Here is a 23,847-nt window from a genome sequence, read left to right as displayed (position 1 = left end):
TAACAGAATGAGGTCATAAGGTGGAACTTTGGGTGAGAAAAATAAAAGTTAGAAACATTATTTTTTTTCCAACCTGCCTTCCAGACATCTGTCTGCCACTGTGGAAAATAGCTGAGCTGTATCTATACTATGATTCAATAGGCACACTGCAGGCAATTTATTTTTTGTAAATCAACTTTGAAGAGGAGTGTGCCCCAAATAGGTTAGAGGCAGATATTGGTAGTGAACACTGAATCACTATGCAGAACCTTTGGGTCACTCCACAAACACAATTCTGTGTTTACTGAAGCAGTTGATGTATCTCAGGAGCCTTAGACTGTATAAAAACATTCAAAATCATTACTTTTAACCAATGTATTTGCTAGTTCTAGCAAAAGGTAAGATACAGTCTATCCTGTATTATGAAATTGTATTTTGCTGAAATTGTGTACTATTCTATGTTTAAAAAAAAGTGCATATGTGTGAGTGCAATAGTGCAAGCCCATTTGTCATAATTTGTATAATAGGAGACAATAGTAATGACCGCAGTGGTAAACCACATCCACTGTTTCTGAATGTGACTCGGTAATTTCCAGTTGTTTTTCTGTTCCCTTTTCACCATGATACATGTTTTATATTTTCTCCTTCTCCTTTTAAATAAATTCACATCTCCATGTAAATGACTCAGACCACTTGAAGTGCTGGAGAAAATGTAACGTTGGCAGCCACAATTAACAAAATGACATGGTCAAGTGTGCAGTATCACAAAATGTCACAAAGCAGCCTGTACCAACTCCTCTGCATCAGCAGTAATGGATGTCAAACATGTTCATGCACAGAATTTTTTGAGAGCTACACAAAGTTAAAATTCAGCTGCTGTTGGCCGTCATGCCCTGTTAATGATGAACTGATCACAAAATGGTAAATGACATCATGGTAGCCATCCAGTGCTTTCTGACATTTTCCGGAACAATCTGTATTCAAACTAAACCATTGTTATTCCACAAGACTCTGTGAGATAATAACTCCAATTCAGTTTGATACACCCACTCCAGCAGCAGTATAAGTGAAAAGTTCTGTGATTGTAGGCTGCTGAAGGAGGTAAATTACAGTTAAGCCACATGCAGATTTTAGCGGCTCAAATGCATTTCAAACTGTGACAGGAATAGTAATGTTTAGGGATGAAAGGGTTACCGATTTCACAATAAAACTCCCAGTGGTTAGTATTTCTATATTAAATCTTAATTGTCTTTAAAACTGTTTGATTATGGCAGTCACAGGTACACAGGCGCAACATGCAACATGGGTTTGTTGTGCATCAATGAAAACATGTGACAGCGCTCCAAAGATTTTTCAGCCTTGTAAGAGGAAATACAATACAATCCAGCAACCGTTGTACTGTGCTTTTCTGATCAGCCTTTAAATGCAATGATCTGTTACTCCAACCAGACTTGCTGGATCATATTTCAGTGTCTCACCGGCACAACACGCCCACACCAACACAGTCCCCTTGTATAATTGAACACTGGACTGTTTTCAGTCTGAATGCAGCTGAGGAGTTCCTGTATGTCGCAGAGCTTACAGCTAACTAACAGCTTAATGAGAACAGGAAGACAGTACAAGTACATACATACAACAGACGAGACATTCCTGTCTGCTGCAGTGCAAAGTGCACAAAGCGCAGGCCTGTCATAGTTACATGGTGCCATCGTTAATGTTATTGCACATTTGATATGGTTTTCATATGTTTACATAAGGTATCGGTCATGTTATTATAAAACTTGCTGAAATGATTTCACTGTGTGTATCAGAACTTTTAGAACATTTTCAGCACATTTGAACACCGTGATGATACTGATAACTGTGATGTATTGGTCACTATAATCATGATATGAAATGTTCATACCGTTTCATCTCTAATGTGCATTTTTCTTTCCTTGTGTGTCGCAATGTGGTGATGCATCTGGCCAATTACAGGCTGACAAACAGAACTGCTTTTAAAATTGTATTGACAATTAACTTTGGCACTTAATGTTATTTGATGCAGCATACTTAAACCTTTACCAAAGCCACAACACCATCAGTTCATTCATGAACAGCTTGGTGCTATAGTGTTCTTATTGAAATCATATCTACTTTACTTGACATTCATATACACTGTATTACTCCTGTATATATGTATTGTTTCTGTTAAAAATGATGTTTCAGTGTTTAATAATGTTTCCACTCACATCTATGTACATAGCTGTTTGTGTTCGATTTAGACAGTGAGCTTCTCAAATCAATAATGCAGCAACCGAACTCAGAAAACAGAATGCTGGCTTATGCAACCTCCTGATAACAGGGTGTCATTATTTAGCTTCGCTTGAGGAATCTCACCTTCCTGCGTAGATTGACTAGATAATTGAAGGTATTAGAGACACTGTAAATACCATTATGCTATTCAAAAACACATAAGCATATTTAGTGCGTTATCGACTCACACTGAGCTTTTTCATCAGTATTTGCATTTAATAACCACAGTCCCATTACCCGCTATCATAATGGTTTATAAAGAAATAAACCTAAATACTGTTTAATCTGTGTATTAAGCATGAGAATCTCTCAGAGAACAAAATGAATTGTTCTCAGCTGTTGGTTGTGCTTGCAGACCTTTACATTCCTGCAGGGGTTTAGGTGAATGACAGTAAGTTGACGGCTCACATGTCAGTCGCTCTTCAGGAGAGTGAAAGGTGGCAGGGCAGGCTGCGTGATCGATTGCGGCGCTCATGTAACTCGAACTGGATTACACCTCTGCAGCTGTACAGCAGCACGGAATTCTGGGTACGGTATTTAATGGAGAGAAAGACATTGAGGAGATGTGGGGAAAGAGAGAGGCGCAAAGAGTGACAGAGAGGTGTGCGGAACGATACTGAGGGAGAGAAAGAATGGAGAGAGAGGCTGATGGTCAGTGATGGATCCAGGCGGATCACCCAGCCGTGAAGGGCTCTGAGCTGCTGATATGGTGCATTGATGAGGACCTGTGTGAGGACAGAGGCGAGCAATTGTCAATGTTTCAGGAATGACACAGGAGGGTGATGATGGCAGGAGAATAACAAGCAACCTGAATTCACCCAGAAGTAGCCTTTAGAGTGTCTGTCTAGTTGGTATGACTTATAATAGAAATATGACAAACAGTAAGTTCTGGGATGCCCTTGGGGAATAACAACAGCTTAGCTTTATTGCATCGGTGGCAGAGATGAGAAATGTGACGTGTGTTGTGTGTTTATAGTATCCATCTCACTGCTGTGCAAAGGAAGCGTGCACACTCTAAGGAGCTTTTTTCAAATCCTTGTGAATCCACTTTCTATCATAATTTCACGTCTTTTATAAATTAACGAAGATTGTCAGAGACAAGGGAGTTTTAGAGACGGGAATCTTAAGATAGCAATCAAATCAAATCTTGTCTAGGGATTAGCGTCAACATTAGAGTGACTTGAAACACAGCTTTTAATATCCACAGTTTCACACAATATTAAGCCAGAGCCATTTGGTTGAACGCCAGACAACGGAATTAGACTACAGGAAGTGATTGTTATGTTCTGAGTGTTCCCTGTCGTCATTGATACACTAATACCTGAGACCTTGTTGTATGATTGATAAGACAAATTGTTTTTGCTTCCAGACACGGGTTTCTTTTGCTAACAATGACTCCATAAAGCTCAAACCCCAGAATGATCTGCCAAAAGAGAAGTGAGATCCACCACATAAATGAGATGAAGAATTTATGGTGGGTACGCCTCTCTGCATGACCTTGCGGCCTGGTGCTCTGCCAAGAACAACAAACTGACTTCATTAGCAGTCTGAATGAAGGCTTATGCTGAAACAGATTAGTCTGATGGGTCCATAAATATATAATATAAATGTTTCAAATTACTGCCTTGGCAGGTCGTTTGAAGTGCCATTATCGTAGTGTGTTTCATATGATGTTTGGAAAAACATACAAATTACACATTTAAAGATGATATTTTAGATGTTTGTGTCATGTGAAAAGTAGAAAATATTAGAAATTTCAACCATTTAATTTAATGATGGTTGAATTTTGGGTCCAACAGTAATATGCTATTATAATATATATTATTATGTGTTCTTTAACACAATAAAAATAGAAACAGATCCCGGTTATCACTTTCTGTTGAATCCATATATATTTCATATATTTTATCTATAAAACACTGACTCATGTGATGTTTCCATGGCAGTCATTTTAAATAACAACACATTTCATATAAGATCAGGCTGTTAAACGTGAATGCACATCCGAATTAGCCACCTGTTGAACTGTTCACTCCAAAACATTTTTAACCCAGTGACATCGGCGGTTCATAAAGATCATATGACCATGAGACCCTCCTTCCTCAATGTGAAGTGACAGGCTGGAGATATCAGTGAAAGCTTCAGGAGCAAAAGAAATACTGTAACTGCAGCCTTGTCACTACACATCAGATGCATGCATCGGCACTGCTTCTCAAAGATCATTTGTGCAAGGAGCCCTCTGCCTTTGATGGTAAGCGACAGGCCAAAGGATTTCCACAGGAGAACAGAATAAACTACTGCAGCCTTGTCACTGTTCCCAGAGCAGAGCTAACTGAAGCACTGTGGGCACTGCACCTGGACTCTGCTTTATTGTTTCAGGAACCTCAGGAGACGGGGGGGGGGGGGTGATGGAATAGATGATCTGTGGATCAACAACAATTAACATTTGATTCAGCTTTGACTGAAACCCTCTGAAACATGCTTCTATGTTGTATGTGACCACACATGGGAGGCACAGACCATCATAACAGATAACACATAAATCATAATTTAGTGGCCTGTGCCTGTGGAATCTTATTACTCTGCATAATGATCACTTCCATATAAATAATATAAAGTTGCAGTGAGAGATTTAAATATGTTGGCTGCATGTTTGATGAACCAGGCCAGCTGTTTTTGAATTTTATATTTTTCAGGACACATGCGCACATAACATCAGATAATCTGCAAGTCCACGTCCAAACTTTGATAGTGATACTTTTTTGTAACAAAGCAACTCTTGTAATCAGTTATAATGGGCAGCATTGTAATAAATGTAAATGTAAATAAGAGATATGGGATCATATTAGAGTTTGCATGCAAGAGGGTTTCTTTTGAAGGGTTGAACTGCAGTCTTGACATGGTTTGATGCCTTTTACTGTATATGAGGAGTCAAGCTGATATATTCTGTCTTTGAGGAAATTAATTCTGCAGCAGTTTTTTTTTTTTTTCTTTTAATCATGAGCAAATAGTCTGCATTAGTCTACATCCCCAATCTGAATACTTACACTGAGCATAGAGGGAAAATGGTTTTCCATTAAATGAAACGCTGTCTTCAATGATTTGTATGACACTCTGATTTTTTTGCCATTGGCTCATTACCTCTGTGCAACTGTACAGCAGGATGGAAACCATCTATGCAGTTATGTGTGAGAAGATTCCATTCAGAGTATTTTAACCCTCAGGCCAGTAATCCGTTTTGCCTCCGCTGTTGCTACATTTCACCTCAATGATGTCAGGCAGGTTTATGGTCAGCCATCACTCTTAAGAACAATAAGTTCAAGGGTCAATCCGAGCCCTTCTCTCAGCGAGACTGTGCAATATCACTCTCCAGACGAGCCCCCCTCTCCCTCCACCCATGCTTATTGGCTGAAATATCTGCTCGCTGTGCCACTTTTGACATGTAATCTACTGCTGGCAGCAGCAGACAGGGAGCCTGATGATAAATCTTCTCTGGGACTGAACATGCTTTATGGGTTTCACGTCCTTACTGCTAAACTATGCTTGAGTGTTCCCTCAGCACTGGGCTTGAATGTAAAACAGCCCAGTATGGAGGGCAGTCTCTGAGGAGAGACATGTGTTTTCTGGTGCCCACCAGCTGACTCAAGCATGAAGTCTGTAGAGTGCAACGGGGAAAAGCAAGCTGCTGCTTGTGCCAGCTAAGGACAGCAATAAATCCCATTACAAGACAGAAGCATGGTACTGTAGTTTTTATTGCATACTACTGGCATGATTTGAAAGTATAGGCCATCTGTTCTATAATTGCGGTTAATACTTTCCAGAAATATATTGGGAGTAATTGTGTGTCATTAAAGGGACACTCCAGTGATTTAATGTTGCACTTCAGTTGAAAAGAAAACTAAAGAAGCCCTCACACTGTCCATCACTTAAACTCACTTTATTAACATGACGGTTCAGTCCTCAGGCCTTCATCAGACAAAATTCATACTGATGGTTTTTGTGTGTGTGAATTTTGGATGATGATGACAAAGTGATGGACAGACTGTGAGATTCTTTGGTTTGCTTTTCAAGTCAAGAGTTTTTGATCCTACGCACCTGTCACCAAGACTTAAGGTGTGCAAGAACTTTTTTTTGAAATGATGCTATTGCACTTGTGTGACATTAGGGGACTCACAAGAGAGAGGCTGAGCTATCGTCACTTGTAGTCCATAGTATGCGTCCAACTCCAAAAACATTTCCCATAATTCACTAAATAGAAAATGAAAATAAAGTTCCTCAAGATATGTCTAGTAACTGACTAACCTTAATGTGTAAAATTGATGGAATTATATGTATAATTATAATAAATGTGACTCCGGCTTCAAAACAATTTTGTGAGGATTTTACTTTTTGAAAGAGACGTGAGTAGAAGAATCAGAAGGGGTGAAAAACTTTGAAGAAGTAAGCAATTCCCAAAACCCAACGCGAGTGCCACAGAGAAGTTAATTAAAACTGCAGAATCAGTTGTGCACTTTGCAGGGAGGTTAGACCACTATCTCTCCCGTGCATTTTAAGAATGAAGTGCATTTTAGCAACCTGCTTTTTTTTTTTTTCTTCCCTGCATCAACAATTCTTTTACCGACACTTCCCCTCTGGATCTACATGAGTCTTTCTTAACTATGGGAGGGGTTTCAAACAGAAACGGCAGATGAAATGTCTCCTTCTATTTTTGAAATGTTTTAAACCTTGTAAGCCCTGGAGAGGTTTACATTTTTAATCATTAAGTTCTCTACAGTCACCACAAATCATGGGCTCACATGTACGCATGCACATACGCTCTTTAATGATGAGGAAAAGACAACAAGGTCTACGTTTTGGCCTTCCAGAGATGCAGGGGGTAAACTTGAATTCTCTACAGTCTTGCAAACACACTCTGCAAATTAGAGAGACAGAAGACTGTCTAGCAGTTGTTTGTAATGACAAAGGCTACAGCAAAGTGGAGTTATTATTCCTTTCATCTTTCCCCTTGTTACATAATGTCTTCATGGGACTGTTCTCACTCTCTTTTTACAACAAGGATTTGGTTTTTTTTTTTACTGTGCTACATGTCAGTCACCCTGGCCCAGTTTCATTGCATTTGAATGACAGAAGTTTCATTCTGTTTGAATGAAAAGAGGGTGCAGACAGTGATTGGGAGGAACACAGCAGAGGTGGCATTCATGATTGCTATTTACAGGTGTGTTCATGTCAAACATGCAAAAACGATCCAGCGTGTTTTAACTGCTAATTCCCAGCTCTCCTCCTGTGCTCCATCATTTCTTACAAATACAACAACACACCTTGTCAACTGTGATTACCAGTAAACCAGTAACTCTTCTTCAGGAACCTTGTATGTTAGCTAGTTGCATTGAGGATTGGTAGAATCACAACTATTTTCTCCTTACTTTTAAAAATCAAAGAACATTTCTGTGCCCTCACCTCTGAGATGGAAATGAGATTGAACAATGTTATTGTAGAACTCCACCCGACACATACTAGAACATATCTATGGGCCTGAACAATCCCACCGAAGTCAGTAATTAAATTTGCTTTACCACACAGAACCTTCTGGAGAAAGGTAATGAAATAAAAACCAATCCCCAGTCTATTTATTCCACGCACTTCGTTTCATTTCGATGTCATTAACATCCACATTTTCTACAGTGCTCCCCAGAATTGCGGGTAAAGCGAGGCATATAAACAAAACAAAAAGAAATTATACATACAATGAACCATGCATGTAATGAGCTATTAGTGCTTGTTTTGACAAAATCAGTAACACACCTCATTTCATCAGAATCTCCCAGGATTTTCTTTAGTTTTAATTACTGACAGTAGAAACATTGTTCCCAAAGTCTTCTTCTATAGGTAGTTAAAGGAATTAATTTTCCAGCCAATACTTTTGCAGAATGAACTGAAGGGAACTTAGTGCTGCACTGCCAGTTTTGTACTCTCATAGCTTCTCCCGGGTCAAAACAGATGTGCATGGAAGCGCGTGTTCCTTAAATGTAAATAAATGGCATCCCAAACATGTTGTCAACAGCAGATGATGTCCTTTTTCTACGATGAATTCACATTTTTGGAGCCCTGTCAACACATTTTCTGTGTGCAGTGATGTGTTCCAACAGCTTTAATTTGGAAGATAAAGATTCTCAGAATAATTATGTGCTGTTACAGCTAACTTTGCAGCTGCTTAATGAATAATAATGTATCATGTATGTATGAATGATTATTTTGTTTGGTTTGTTGTAAACAATTTGATTAAGTTACATTAGAGCAATTATTTCTGGCTGTGTCTACATGCAATAATGCTACTAGACAACTCATCATGGATTCATTCTGCCAATCCTAAATTACATTCATTGACAATGTGTATGAATGACAAGTATCGCCAAGAAAACTTTCCTTACTCGCGATTAGTAAAGAAAGTCAACGTCGACTGTTGCAGGAAGTGAGTTGAATCTTTTCTAGGTTAATCCACCGCTCACTCCTCTGTTGTCTTACTTTTGCTCAGCCAGATCAATCACACAACTTTCCATACAGAAACAAAATTTTGATCATTCAGTTTGAAGGCACTGCTGCACTCATGGTTCTTCTACTCCGCAATCTGTACAGTAGATTTTGAGATACCGTCTCTTCAAGTTAATGATTTGAACCTGATGGCAGCCCTCGATGGAAATCAGAAGGTCATCAAAATCAATAAGACTCATTGCTTTCAATAAAAATAAGTGTCATCAAGCGTCATTGTCCACTTTAAGTTTCATGGAAACCATTATATTAGTTTTCATAATATTTTTCAATATCTAGTGTTTGTTTTTTCAGTTTAATTAGAGTCATCCACAGGAGACTATGTGACACCATATGTCAGTGACAGTTGGTAAGACAGCAACGTGTGTAAATGCTTGCCAGCTTCTACACTATAATTGCACTTTTTTTCCTTCTGTTAATACAGCCTTTTTAGTGAAAAGAATCCATCACTTTATTTGTGTACAGAACTGAAAAAATGAAAATGTATCAATTTTAAGAATACATGAATTAATTTAGAATAAAATTCTTACATGAATCCATCCCCCCCCACCTTTTACAATTATTACTCACCCTGCCATCCAACTACAAGCTCTGACTCTCTGAAGTGTCTCCAGGGGTAGAGTTTGGAGTGACACATTGACAGAGTGACCACTGTGCTGGGTTTTACTGTATGCTACGAGGAGCAACAAGGTCAGAGCCTCAACATCAGATATCAACTCTGCACACCGTGTAATATCATAAAATCTGTTCCATGTGGGCTGCTCTGCCACATCAAGTTTTTCATCACAGCGACACATCTGCCTCTACTGCGAGTCACTTCAGGCTCCGCTTTTGGAACATTTCTTGGAAGACGACTCACGCAGTTGTTACATACGTCGTCAAGCAGCAGCCTCTAGCTGCACAAAATTTAATCATGGTGCCCACATGAGGTGAGTGTAATTGGGCACTGTTTTGGTAATGTGCAGCACATCCCTCAAATTATGGGCTGTAATTGGAACAAACATACTGGTCCTGCTGTCTTCAGATTTAATCAACCAAAAGACTGAGCCTTATCTATTCTACAAGACATTTTGGAGGATAGAAGCATAACCAATGAAAGTAAGATTCTGCTTTACTTGTAGTATTGACTGGGCCACATGAAATAATAATCTGCATGTAAACTGCCAAAAATTCAACCTCAAAAATACTTGAAATAGACACATTTCATACATTTAAAGGATTTTGGAACAGGAGATGTGTGTTCAGTTCCACCAACAAGAGAAATCCAAGTAGCACAGATAACAAGGGTTAAGATGTAACAGACAGTGACTCAAGCATATTTTTGGACACTAAAATTACACTGCGCCAGCTAAATTAGATGCACTGTCCTGTCAAGGCAAGCTTGAGTGGGAACAGGCGGAGAGAAATCCACCAGGGTGTCACTTCAATGGCACAAGTTCAATGAGGTATTTTTGTGCAGCACAACATTTGGACTAAATTCTAACCATTTGTTAATAACTGCAAAATAGTTGAGTTCTGGCAGCCAGCTTTTCATTCCCTGTGATTAATTGTATTTTTCATAAAATGATCTCTCAATATGAGCATTCAGTCATTATCCAGTGAAAAATGTAAACATTAAAGGGGTTTTGTGCATAAAACATAAAGTTCGGCTGACAGGATCAAGCAATAATCTGAGCATACATTTGTTCTACATGAATGCACCTCATGTGATTATTCATGCAGAATACCATCATTTCCTACTAACAATGCTCAATCAAGCTGCAACCAAGGCTCCAACACTGAGTGCATGAATACTATTTTGTCTCATTCTTAGATACAGTGTGGTTCTTGCATTTATGGTTTGGGTTGTGCTTAAAAAAAGCTTTTTTACACATCAGCTGTTTCATGTTTAATGAAGTTTAACGTTTTTGGAAGGTGTTTTTTTTAAATGAAACATACTTCACTTTAATCAGACAGAGATCATTCTTTCGAGAAAACAAAGGACTGGTACAGTGGATGAACATTTTAATGCACCAGAAAACATTTACTGTTGCATGAACTCGTATAATAACACACATTCTTCACCCATGAATAAAAGCTACACAGCCCATTCAGGAATACAGGATCCTGAAAGTTAAACTGATTTGCCAGCTTTCATGAGATGTCACGCTAATGCAAGCTTTACAGCATGAGCAGACTTACTTTTAACAGAGCGCCCATTTTCTTTAGAAAACAGTTAGAAATGTACTTTTTTAAAATTTAAGACAGTAAAATGTTCAGTAATAAGAAGAAACAGTTCATTGAATCTATCATTTAAACGTGTTCAATTTGCAAGAAATGAAATATTTGCCGTGTCACATGTGCGGAAAAGCTCAGAGTACATGACCCTAAACTAAGGTCCTCTATGAAGCACATTTGGCTAAGCTTGTTGGATCGGCTGATTAACCTTTTATGTCCTTCAGATTAAGCATGAGGGCTTCCTACTTTTGTTCTAGTTGATACTAAAAGTCATGTCAGGCTACACTAAGTGTTACATGAAAAGGAACACATCTTTTTTTTATTTATACATACACGATTATTCAAACTCTACTACTGCTAATATTTAGTTTGGCCAGCATTCCTATCTTAAAGTGAATCATAATGCATTCACATTGGTTTTTGCTTTCTAAGCTCTCAGCCAAACACCTGCCCCCCTGTGCTGCCTATTTAAACATGGAAAACATTGCTTTTACACAACCGCAGGCCCAAGGTTGTCAAGTAAATACCACTTTCATATTCCGTTTTAATACACACTCAAACATCTGGAGTTAAGTGAAAAAAAGGCAGAATAATTTGAGCCTAAATGTGATGAAAAATGAACATATATGAAAATGCCCTGCAGACAGCAGCACCATATAGCTGAAAGCATTCAGCCTACTTAAAATTCACTCTTCTGTTGCCCTCTTCATAATGACATGTTCTTGCATTAAGCTTTTTTTTTTTATACAAAGCAGAAGTGAATGTAATAACCATTATGGTGATAAACACATTTAGGAGAGATTGCCATGGGGGCCAACTGGTGGATTATTAATCTGAGGGCCATGCCATGTATACGCTCATTCTCAGCAATAACTACATGGCTATTTCTTCATATGCACCCTTGATTATCAGACAGCATTTACCATATGAGTATGGATGTTCTGAATATAAACTGTTATATCCAGCTGTAAAGTTATGGGTTCTTAATCCTGATCTCATATTTATTTAGGCTCAATATTCTCTTGGTCTTTACGTTGTAATATCTTGTTACATATTGACTTTGCATCAGCTGAGTCAGTCTTGACTACAACGCTAACATCTCAGCAGTGCAGGCTCATATGGCTGCAGGCATCTTAGCGTTCATCTCCATACAGGATGATTAGTAGTTAGTCTCAAGGCTGGTCTACAGATTCAAACACAGCTACTAAGTGACTATTTTCCTGACTTCCTCCCCTCCAAAAAATATTTTTCAAAGAGTGATTGTCACCAGGTAGAATGCGACACACTCTCATTTTAACTGTCTCATGTTCTTGTTTGCTTTTCAACAAGCAGTGCAAGATTGTCTGCAGTGCAGTATCCATCGTCTTATGTTCTGGTTGCAGTGAAAATAACATAAATCATACATCTAACATGCTTTGTGGTTTGGTGACACATGATAAATTAGTCAGTTAGGAGAGGGTAACAGTTTCCTGTTATTTTGACCCATCATCCGTTTCTTGTAAGCCCAAAGCTCTAACAACAGCATTTTCATGTTACAAAGTGAACATGTTTTAATCACAAATGCTGTCACTCGATGGGAGCAATTTCCTGTGGCTCTGTAAAGTATGAGGTTGCAAAGTAATTGAATTTGGGTCATAATTAAAAAGTGCAAGGAGCCATGTGATCTCTCCCCCCATGCCTTTCATCTTTGTAATAGCATAGCAGTTTACGTCTGAGGAGCCAAGTTTTCATCACTGAATTTAGTAATTTATTGAGAGCTTCCATGCTTTATGTGCCATAGAAGGTACAGCAGAAGCCTTATTAAAGTATATGTGCAGTTTAATTTGACATTAATTAGAAGAAAAACAAATGGGTTGAGGAGCAGACATCAAGACAGCTGGCTAGGAGGAAGGGCATCCAAACTTACCACAATATCAAGACAAAATCTTGAAGACAGTAGCTAAAAATGTACTTTTTATTATTCATGTAAAGAGCAGTTACTGTAGGGTGAGCTTCTGTTTCCATTTCTTCATGGAACATGCTTCCTTGAAGCTCTGATATTTTTCCCACCTTGCAATTGCAGTGATATTTCAATCAGCACAATATCATTAGACAGCACTGCAACTGTAGTCGTAACCTCATTTAGATCAGTAGTGGTGTAGGGGGGGGATGTGATTATAGAGCAGTATGAGGAAACAGACTCAGAGAGTCAACAGGAACCAGCATGACAGAGAATACAATGCAATATAACAGATTGAAGCATAGATAATGGAGGAAACTATAGAAAATGAAATTAGATGACAAAGGAGAGAAAGACTGAGAAAGAAAGCAGCTAGAGAATAACCCTGAAAATGATGGGATAGCTGTCTACGTGTAATACTTTTCTATCATACATGATGATTCTGGTGAGGACAGGATTATTTGTCACATGCATTATCTGAGCGCTGTGGTTTTGTTCGATGCTTGCATTGTTGGTTGTTTGTGAGCTTGTGATATATGAAGGTGCCACTGCTGCACTCACTGTTCAATAAGGAGCTATGAACAACAGCATCAGCAAATGCTGAAAATGTTGAGTCAACTGGGCCGCTGCTTTCTTTTTTGTTGTCACTTTTACCTCTGTGGTCTGTCACCACTCATTATTCATGGCCTTACTGCAATCTATATTGTCCTGAACAACCACTATAGATGTGACACACTCCATGCTACATGCTACATGACAACCATGCAGGCTCCAGCAACTATAAATCAATATTGTGATCAAGTGTTTGTTTTGGTGTCTCAGTATGAGGAACATTATCATAATTAAATAATTTGAGGCCATCACAGCCGCCATGATACCTCCTCTGGTTGTCTAGTTTGATGCCTAGCATAACAAACTTATTGGTCACCAGATAGTAACACATAGTTTGTGTGTCAGCCACCTAGCTTACTCTTCACTACAAAGTTGTAGGGTTTTAGAGAAAATGTCTATCACAAAGCACCTAAAACTTTATTCCATCTTAGCACTGTTTTGCTAACTAATAGCATTAGCTACTGCCATCAACCGCCAAGTATGTAGCAGAAGCGTTAGCACCAGTACTGCACCAGAGCTGCCCAGCTTGAAATAAAGAGTTGATATGCTTTCTTGTGAGAGTTCTGTGTATTGATATAAAGCCTTTAGAAGGTCTGTTCAGTTGTCTGAGCTACATTCTGCTGGTAGGCCCAGTGATTGATATGACCATCACCTCCAAACAGCTAGGTTGTGTTGTGTACGGATGGCAACACCTTGGGCCTAGTTTAAAGGTGTGACTATCTGAACAAAACTTGTGCTGCAGTGAGCTAGGCTTCAACTTTGTCCTTTGTAAAGTTTCATAAATAGTATGTCAGTGCACCCTCCCCGGCGTACTGTCCTCAGTGTGGACTCTTTGGGAAAAATGGAACCTCCTGGGTTCGCTCAGATAAGCTTATCTCACAATACAGGAGTCAGTATAGCCCCATTGTGAGACACTGAAACGACTGTTTTAGAGAACTTAAGGTTAGCTATCCAGTAACCTCTGCTCCCCGATAACATGAGTGGTCTGTCTCACCGGAAACACCCTCCTTGCATAAACTGAGAAAGACATGGGCTTATCTTGAATGATGAGTGACATTGTGTCAATCACTTCTTTATGGGATGCAAGGGGCTCTGCTTTGACGGCTGGCTGGGTAATGATAGAGAGGCTTCCAAGGATAACGCTGAGAGAGCATTCCCCATGTGGAGACGCCTCACCCACATTATCAGAGAACAAGGGTTACAAGATAAATAACCTCATTATCTCTGAGATTTTAGCAGCAGCTGACTGGAAAAGAAGATCTGCTCACACTGCTCTGGAAATTTGACCCAGACTGGCCAATCATGAGAGAGCCACAGATACCCACGACCCCCGTATGGACGCATGAAAAACAATGTACCATTTCAAATCAAGCTGTTAATATCAACTTAGCACTTATGAACTGGCAATGTACCAACGTAAAGTTAGCAAGAGAGGGATGCACTCTTATGATATGATGAATTAGTAGCCACAGACCACACACACATGCATACTCTTGTATGGAGCCAGCTGGCCAGTCTAATGTAGAATCAAACAGAATGTGACATTTGTTTATTTTTTTTTATATCAGAGTTGCCAGCCTACACATGGATGGCTCAACATGAACTCCTGCTGCTCCAGATAGCCAGATTGACCCTGGTTTTTGAGGTTCTTCTATCTTAGTGGCACAATTAACTACTGTCTTTTTCTTTTTTTTCTCCTTCTAAACCTGGCGAATAATGTCGGAATGTAGACGGGCAATCAACTGAAACAACCTGCCAATCAACAGTGCACAATGTGATGCAGGGTCCTGTTCCATTAGTTTGTTTGGACTCTTCTGCTTCATTGCCCTTCTTCTTCATAACACTGAAATCATTATCTATATAGTTTTGATTGCTTTTCTGGGACCTCACACGTGTAGTCATTCATGCACAACCTTTCAATCATTATTTGTAATGAAAAGACAACTTGTTTGTGCAGAAAAATGTGTTAAGCTCTTCTGCTTCTTTTTTATATTGGTTCTGCAGGGGGTGCAGGCAATGTTCATTTAGAACAATTTTAATGTAATTCTCAAAGTTGTTTCAGTGCTTTCTCTTCACTTTACACATTGTGATATGCTCCACTCCACAGATAGTTTATCCAGGGTGGGAGGTTCAGCAGTAGATGCCAAAGACTTCATCTCATTACAGGACTTTTTGAAGCATTGAACATCAGATGTGATTCTACATTTACTCAAGATAAGGCATTAGCAAAAACTATTAGTAAAACGTACAGCGCTGGAGGAGGAAGCTCAGAAATGGAAATAGGGGTTTTATTGAAGACCTGTCAGTCTTTTGATACATTGCCGTCATGTTCATCTAATACTGAAACATCTAAGTCATCTGTTTTCATCAGTCTTGGCATAGCCTTCACTGTTCCTTTCTTTATTTCTCGTATAAGTTCTTTCATAGTTTCTGATCTCAGCCTAGATGAATTGCTAATACTCCCTGTTCACTTTGACCTCTATTCATTTTTAGCAGAATTGTACTCAGTTTTGATTTAAAAGTCTGATTGAAACTTAAAATTCAAACTTTATGACATGCTGCAATAAGATATTTTGATCCGGTTACACATTCTCAGGTGTAGATAGATGAGGAATCTCAAAAATGCTGATGGAAATATGAAATCATTTATATGCAGTTCCTTCTGTACAGTGTCTTATTTCAATCAATAGTTACATGAGAAACCGTAGTTGGTGCTGAAGCTATTAATTTTTAATCACTCCACAGCTTCTTTTTTTTTTATTTCTCCTTCTTTCATTTTAGGCCATTGCTGTATAAAGTGACTAATAAATGATAACCCTCTTAACTGTCTGAACTGTGAGTCATGGTAGCACTGCTACATTAATATTCATTTCAAAATTTTTATCCATATTAATTTCCCACAAAAGGTATGACTAACATTGAGTCAAGGTTTGTTATAACGGTGAAATATTTTCAGTTGCACCTCCTTAACAAGCAGGCTATGTGTAAATATACCAGTACAAGTTTTAACAAGTGTCACCAGTGAGTGTATCTATGCTTTGATCATCAGTTTTGTGATGGATATGGATGGTTCATGAAATTTAGTGGCAAGTCAACAACAGACCCAAAAGGCAAAATGAACTGAGTGAGTGAAACCTTGATCATTATACAACCCATTAAAAAAAAAAGCATGAGTCCATGTATGTTAATGAAGATCTAAGGTAAGGCTTGTTATTTAGTATATATGTGCCAATGTGAAGATTGGATTCAAGTAGCCATCTACTGAAGCTACATGTCTGATTGCAGTTATTGGAGCAGACAAACCTCCCAAGTTCATACACTAGAGTGGGCATCTCTGGCCATTCAGATTATGCACTCGGTGTGCGTCTTCGGACTTGGCTTTGCAGTTTTTATCTGTATTTTTTTAGGCCGTGTGAAATTGCCACACTGACATGAATCCCTGGTGGACACACTTGCATCCTCTTGTTTTTTCATGCGGGTTTGTTTATTTGCTTGGGTTTTCTTTCATCCTCTGTAATTTGCTCTTGGCAGATTGTTCACTTTCTCAGTCACAGAATAATTTGCTTAGCACAGAAATTCAAGATAGCTGTATTCAGGTGTGACTCATCTGAATATACAATGGCTAAGGCTTGCTTTGAGGGCAATCGCAAGTTTTAGTCTGCAAAATCATGTAAAAGTCTCACGATTACTGTCAGCTAAACCCCTCTTTGCCAGCTTTAATGTCACAAACTGTCATTATGAAATTGTTTTGTTATTCAATGTCTGTGAGGCATATGTGTGATGAGACCAAACTCTGTCGTTTTCTGCGAATGTGATGCATAGTGATTTTTTTTTTCTCCCTTTCCCTGACAATTGTTTGTGAAAATAGTTTGGGACAGTGTGAAAAAAAAAAAAAAAGATCTTTTCAAGCTTATTTAATCCACTTTGGCTCAACAAATGCTAAATTCTGTCAAAAACGTGTCCCTAATACAAGTCGACCCTGTATCCCCAGCTTACCTCATCTACCTATCATCCTAGCTGCACGATGGCATAACAGATTTTGCTCTCAACAGATAGCATTCAAATGTGTCCTGTTTAGTTTGGGGAAGTGGCATTCATTCAGCCGGGCTGTGTCAGGCCGTTCAATCTAATCTGCACTTCTCTTGACATATTGGCTTACGTCTGTTGTGCACTACGCCATTTGACAGTCAAAATCAATGTGGCTTAAGTAGAGATCCCGATCCAGCAGCAATCACGGCAGCGCCCCCGCCCACCTCCTACCTCCTTAACCCCTGCCGCCTCCGTGCACACCTAGTCGTACGAATCATCATTTTCAATCAATTTCATCTTTCCCATATGAAAAAAAGCCACTTCGATTTATAACAGCCAGCATGATCGAAATCTATGGCGATGTCTCTTAGGGGGTAAAAATTCCATTACCATGTAAAGCAGTTTCCATTTCTATCCTTCCTTCCTTTAGTTTTACTGCAGATGCATTCAACAGGGTACTTGGACTTTGGGCACGATTGAAAACCTTTTCCATTTCATGCACTTAGGCTCGAGGATGTGAGTTAAATGGCTTTGTCAATACCTCACACTGTATTTTGTTGATACCTTACACATTATAGGTTAATGTTTCGTCATAGCTACACCAGGTTATGTTTAACAGAAGGCCATTTGGATGACACAAGGAGATGTTATTGATTTTAAACTCCCTTGATTGTTTGTTGTACTTCCTTCATTTTTTGACCCAAAATGGATTGATTCACTCACACGTCTATTTGGAACAGGCCTATCTAGTTATTTTTGGCACAGTAAGGCAGCCACATCTCAAACTAATCAGCTTTGACATTTCACAAATCTGTTCTGATTTTGACTAACAGAGAAAGTTGCTGATAGACACTCACATTTGCAGCTGTATCTCACCATGTTCAATATCTTTGTCGTATCAGCAACAGCTGTTGTGGAGCATTGTGATTAAACAGTCAGTCAGTGTGGATGGACTTCCATGAGTGATGTGTGACTTAATCAAATTACACTGAGATTAAAGACATGCTGTAAGCTTTATAGACACAAACAAAAATATGAACAGCATGACCAATTTAAGCTAAACACAACTCAAAATTCCTGCAACTTGGCAAACTGGTGACTGCAGAACTGCCTTCAGTGATTCCTCAGTGTGCTTTATGTGCCACAGCACCCCCTTAAGGCTGATTTTAACTTAAACCTAAAAAGTTCCCATTGCTTTTTCTTCATATTCATCTTCTGATTCAATTTACCCTCTGTAATTGTTTCCGGAAATCATCAGAGACAGAAAGTTAACCAACCCAAACAACATGTGATGGGAATCACTGAAGCAAGGCCAATGAGCAAACAATGAAGACACTTATGTGATGTTCTCAGTATCATCTCTCAGTTCCGTATCCATTTTTTACAGAAGATTATTTGAAAGAGATTGGTTTCTTTTCATTTTCAAATGCAAAATCAATCTCAGGACATATGTGGAACATTTACTACACACCCTAAAAATGTATCTTAATGCCAAATTCAAGAAAACACATTCTGTAGACTCTGTCCTCCACCCAACCTTTACCTCTGTCTGCTGAGTGTTTTTCCAAGTCCTCTTTATACTTCAACACGATAAATCCATAAGGCAAACTACCGCTGCTGGTCTAAGATGATGAATGTTTTTTTATAGAAAAAAGTCTGTATTTCATTTTCATATTTGAGACCATTTTATGTAGAGGTAGAAAATGTACAATTCAAGGTGGGTGATTATTTTCTGAATGACTGTAATTTGTGCTCAGAAGCAAAGAAAAGTAGCAGTCATCTACAAAACATTTTTAAAATGCTTTTCATACAGCTTGTCTCTCTCACATGGTCACATTAAACTTCAACACTTATGAGGACTTTTATTTGATTATTAGATTCCCTAACCCCCTAACCCCCTAACCCTAACCCTAACCACCTAACCCTAACCCTAACCCTAACCACCTAACCCTAACTCTTAAACAAAACCTTAATTCTGTCACCCTGATATAAACCTAATTCTAATACATATCTTCATTATAATGCGAAGATGTGAGGAAAATAAAGTTTGCAAACCCGTTGTCACTTCAGCCTGGAAAAAAGCCAGAAAAAGGCGAACTTGCTTTGAAGACAAACTGTAAACACGAGAACACCTACATGCTGTAAGACAGAAGTAAAGTTATTCTCCCTGTCTGCACCCGCCTTAATCTGGCAGTGAGTCTAACCAGGCCTCACAGCATGAGGATAAAATTACCACGTTGAAAAGAATATGCAACATAGTTCTTCATGTACTGTTTTTCCTGGTGGATGAGACTCACAACTAATGCGAACCAGAACCCACAAGACAAATAAGCCTTAATGTGGTTAGGTCATAAGAATCCTACATCCTCACTAACAAATACACACACACACACACACACAGGCATACACCAAATGAAAATGAAAAGAGCCATATTACCCAGAGCAGAGCACTAAGGGGAGCATAAATGAATAGCATTATGAAATGAGTATTGTCAATTGGCAGCAGAGATTAGTTGGCCTGAGCTGTTTTGTTTTCCATTGTGAAAAAAAAACAAAACATTTTCATCATGGGAGAGGCTTTCACCAAACAGGAGTCTGAACAAAGGTCAGGTGATTTTAAATAACTAGCAGGCCATTAGGACAAAAAAGAGCATAATTAGAATTAATAGCATTAGCACCACATTCAGATTAGTCATGTATATCTAATTCCCACATGAAGAATCTTTATCATTCATTTTCATTTTATTTATTTATATTTAAGACCACTGTGTCATGCATGGTATCCTACTAATTAGGTTTAAATGTTTGAGTGATGTGCTCTGGCAGCTCCGCTCTGATCTGCTCCTCAGTTAATCAGTCCTGTGAGTGCCAGCGCAGACGTAGTGTGATAAGACATAAAAAAAATAATTCAGTAGTCCAAGAGACTTGTGTACAATTGTACACTGTGAGTAGATCAGGTTTACATTGATCAACTTTAGAATGGATGCAGCACAGCTCTGTCCGTTTTATTATCAGTACATTAACCATATTCAATGCCAAGCACAAGCTCTTTTGTTTACACGTTTGCACCTCTGAAATGATGATAATTTGTTTTGTGTTTCACATTTTAATATTGAGCCCTTGCACCACTGTTTATCTAGAGCATTTTATGTTGCACCACATCCTCATAAAAGAACAACAGTATAGGTCTAAAATTCAGGCCGTCAGAAATGACCTATAGTTACGTTTACACCATCTAGTAATCCACTCTGGCTTTCCAAAACTGTTACATTAAAAAATAATGTTTTATGGTGTGACAACACTGTGGTTAAGGTCTGGTTAGGTTTAGACACAAAAACGACTTGGTTAGGGTTAGGGAAAGATTATGGTTTGGGTTAAAATAATCACTTGAAACATGGTTTATACTTCCTTAAAGTTACACAACCTTTGTCATCATGGCAACAGTAAACACCACAACATTACGGCTTTTTTTTTAAAAATGACTTGGTTGGAAACTTGACACTCGTGGAGGTGAAAGGTGATCTCCTGCAGCAAGGCCCACTATCTATCCAGCCATCCACCCAACCCGCCTCCTCCTAAGAAGACAAAAATGATCTCATCGAGTCACCTTATACTGACGTCACTTCCCCAGGTCAGGGTTACTACAGCCACTAGATGGCGTAAATATAACTATAGGTCGTTTCTGCCGGCTGAATTTAGACCTATACTGTCGGACTGTGTGCTTGCATTTAGCTTATGCACAAGGAGATAAACATTCCTGTACATTTTCAGTTTCATCATCATCATCACCATCATCACCATTATCATCATCGTGCTGAGTAGTCATTCAAAAAAGGCCATTTCTAAATTCGTTCTTCAGCCAAGCCAGTGGTGGCTTCATCCACACCATATGTACTCCGTCAGCAAATCATTTCAAGGTTATCAAGGAGACAGTAGCAGCCCTTATGTAGGGCTTCATTTCCTTTCTATTATGGGATATGGCAGGGAGCAGGTCCCACACTGCAAAGCTGTTCTCTAAAGGTGTACTGTGGTGCTATAACATCACCATCTGGCCAATACCTTCCCTTTACTCTGAGCAGTGGCTGTGGGAGTGAGATGGAGCAGGGAGGGTTTAGTGAAAAGGGACTGGAAAAGAGGTGAGATCAGTGAAAGCAGGGAGGATAGAGGAAAGGCAACGCAACATAAAAAAAGAAAAAAACATAAGAAGGGAGGCTGGCAAAGGTAGTAATGTAAAGCATTCTGAGTCAGAGCACAGACATTGGGGAAATCAGAAAAAGCCTGTTTGTGTAGTGGGCATGTGTGAATTTATGTTTGCTGTATTCTTACTAGCACAATTCTACCCAAACAAAGTGCAAAATAAACCCTAAAATAAACACGGTCGCAGACAATTTCCCAGTGCACTTGTCATAATCAAAAAGTAGAGAGCTCATGAGTTCTCTGTGAATAACACCACCACCAATGGTTGTGGCAGTTAACACCTTTAAATGTACTGAAACTCTTCCACTTTGGTGCTCTTACTCTTTATATGTCTCTGTTGGGAAAAAATGTGGATATCTGGGTATGAAGGAAAATATGAATACAGTGTTTTTGATCCCTCCGTTCCCTGTGTCTCGAATGTATCCGGTTAATGTAAGTTTATTTTCTAGTACATCCTGGATTATAACGTCACGTCACATAAAATAACATGAAATGCTCAAACAATACTGCACTGCAACCTACAGCCTGAAGGGTTTCAAACACACATATCCTGACAAATGATCACCTTAAGAGGGTCTGCTGGTCAACTAAAGTGACCAGCAGACAATGAGCAACATTATTATCAAATTGGAGTCATGTTTCTGATCACCTGATCAACTTAAGACCAATATTCATTCTCCTTTTAGCTCTGGGTTGATCTCCACCAACAACCTAAGAAAAAAATCAGGGATAGATGTTCAGCTTTCTTCCCTTGCTAGTCACATCACTAACTTTGTCTTTATCTGCTTTTTGGTGCTGGGCCGGCAGCATACAGTGGGTTTATCAGCATGTCAGTGTTAAATTCTGAAAAGATAATGAAACACTGAGCTAAAAGAGGCTGCAAACCTCTGTAGATGTTCAGAGATGGCTGATAATTCTCTGTGGGTTTGTCACGATGAGGGAACACTTCAACATGACCAATAGTCATTTAATGCAATATCTACTTATGCTGTGCCAACAAAAACATAGAAGTATCTTAGCCGAAGTGAGGACTCAGCAAATTGATAGCCTCTATGTCGATTCAGTTGACGGCAAAATGTTTTTACTGCAGAAATATGTTGTTTTTTTTCCTCTCACAGTTAAATACATTTACAGTAATTTAAGAAAGATTGGACAATGGAGAGACATCTTCTGTTTTATGTATATGGCATTTAGAGTCAGAGTGGGATCAGCATGATGTACTGTAACGTTACACTGTCAAAATCTGTTGTTTTATTTCTCTACTGTTAATGGGAGAGTCTGTGCAAACTGCGGTTAATGAAAACAGTGCTGCAACAGCATGATAGTAGCAGCAAAATAGTGGGCATTGCTAAAACAAAATAAACATATGTTGCAGTGCAGTGTGCAATGATGCAATCTGTTTCTGTGATGACATTTTGTACTGAAATACACAGAATCTTGTTCAGTCACTGAGTCCGTGTGTACAAATCAAACACAATGTAGACTTTAACCAGCTGGTATTGTGTACATGTGTCGGTAGTGTGTGTTTGTAGGTAAGGGGAGCATTCAAATTGTACTTCCTCATTAGGGACGTAGGTATTTCCAGTGCATTCACTGCAGTATATGTGGTGTGTATGAAAAAAGAAAGGGATGGGCAAGAGACAGGGGGAGGGGAGAGAGAGAGAGAGAGAGAGAGATTGTTGATGAGCTCAGAGCCAAAGTGAAATCAGCACAATTTGCTTAATAAAATTAGGGACAGTTGAACTACACAAAGCCAGCCAGTGGTTGAGGGAGGACAGCATTCACCGCAGGACTGCAGTTCGCCTCCACACAAGATCTTTACCTGAGTGTGTTGCTGTCTCTGGACCACACACCTGCTGTAATTGTGGTCTTAAATTCTAGGCGTACATCTGACTCCACACCAAACTCTCAAGTGAGGCACCACCTCGCACCTGGCCATCTCTAAACATCCTCGAGAGTCTGGGGTGGGCTCAAAGGGGGGCCATGCATCCACAAACAGTGGCAGAAAGGGACCCTCCCAAAATGGAAGGGAA

General features: G+C 39.1%; 1 protein-coding gene across 6 annotated transcripts in view; it reads left to right on the top strand.

Moving 5' to 3' along the window:
* Positions 1 to 23,847, top strand: part of alk (ALK receptor tyrosine kinase) — a 369,356-nt gene that overhangs the window by 275,527 nt on the left and 69,982 nt on the right. The window lies entirely within an intron of this gene.

Source organism: Thunnus thynnus, chromosome 16 (genome assembly GCF_963924715.1).
Source record: "Thunnus thynnus chromosome 16, fThuThy2.1, whole genome shotgun sequence".
In the NCBI taxonomy this organism is placed as follows: domain Eukaryota; kingdom Metazoa; phylum Chordata; class Actinopteri; order Scombriformes; family Scombridae; genus Thunnus; species Thunnus thynnus.
This window is presented reverse-complemented; position numbering and strand designations above follow the sequence as displayed.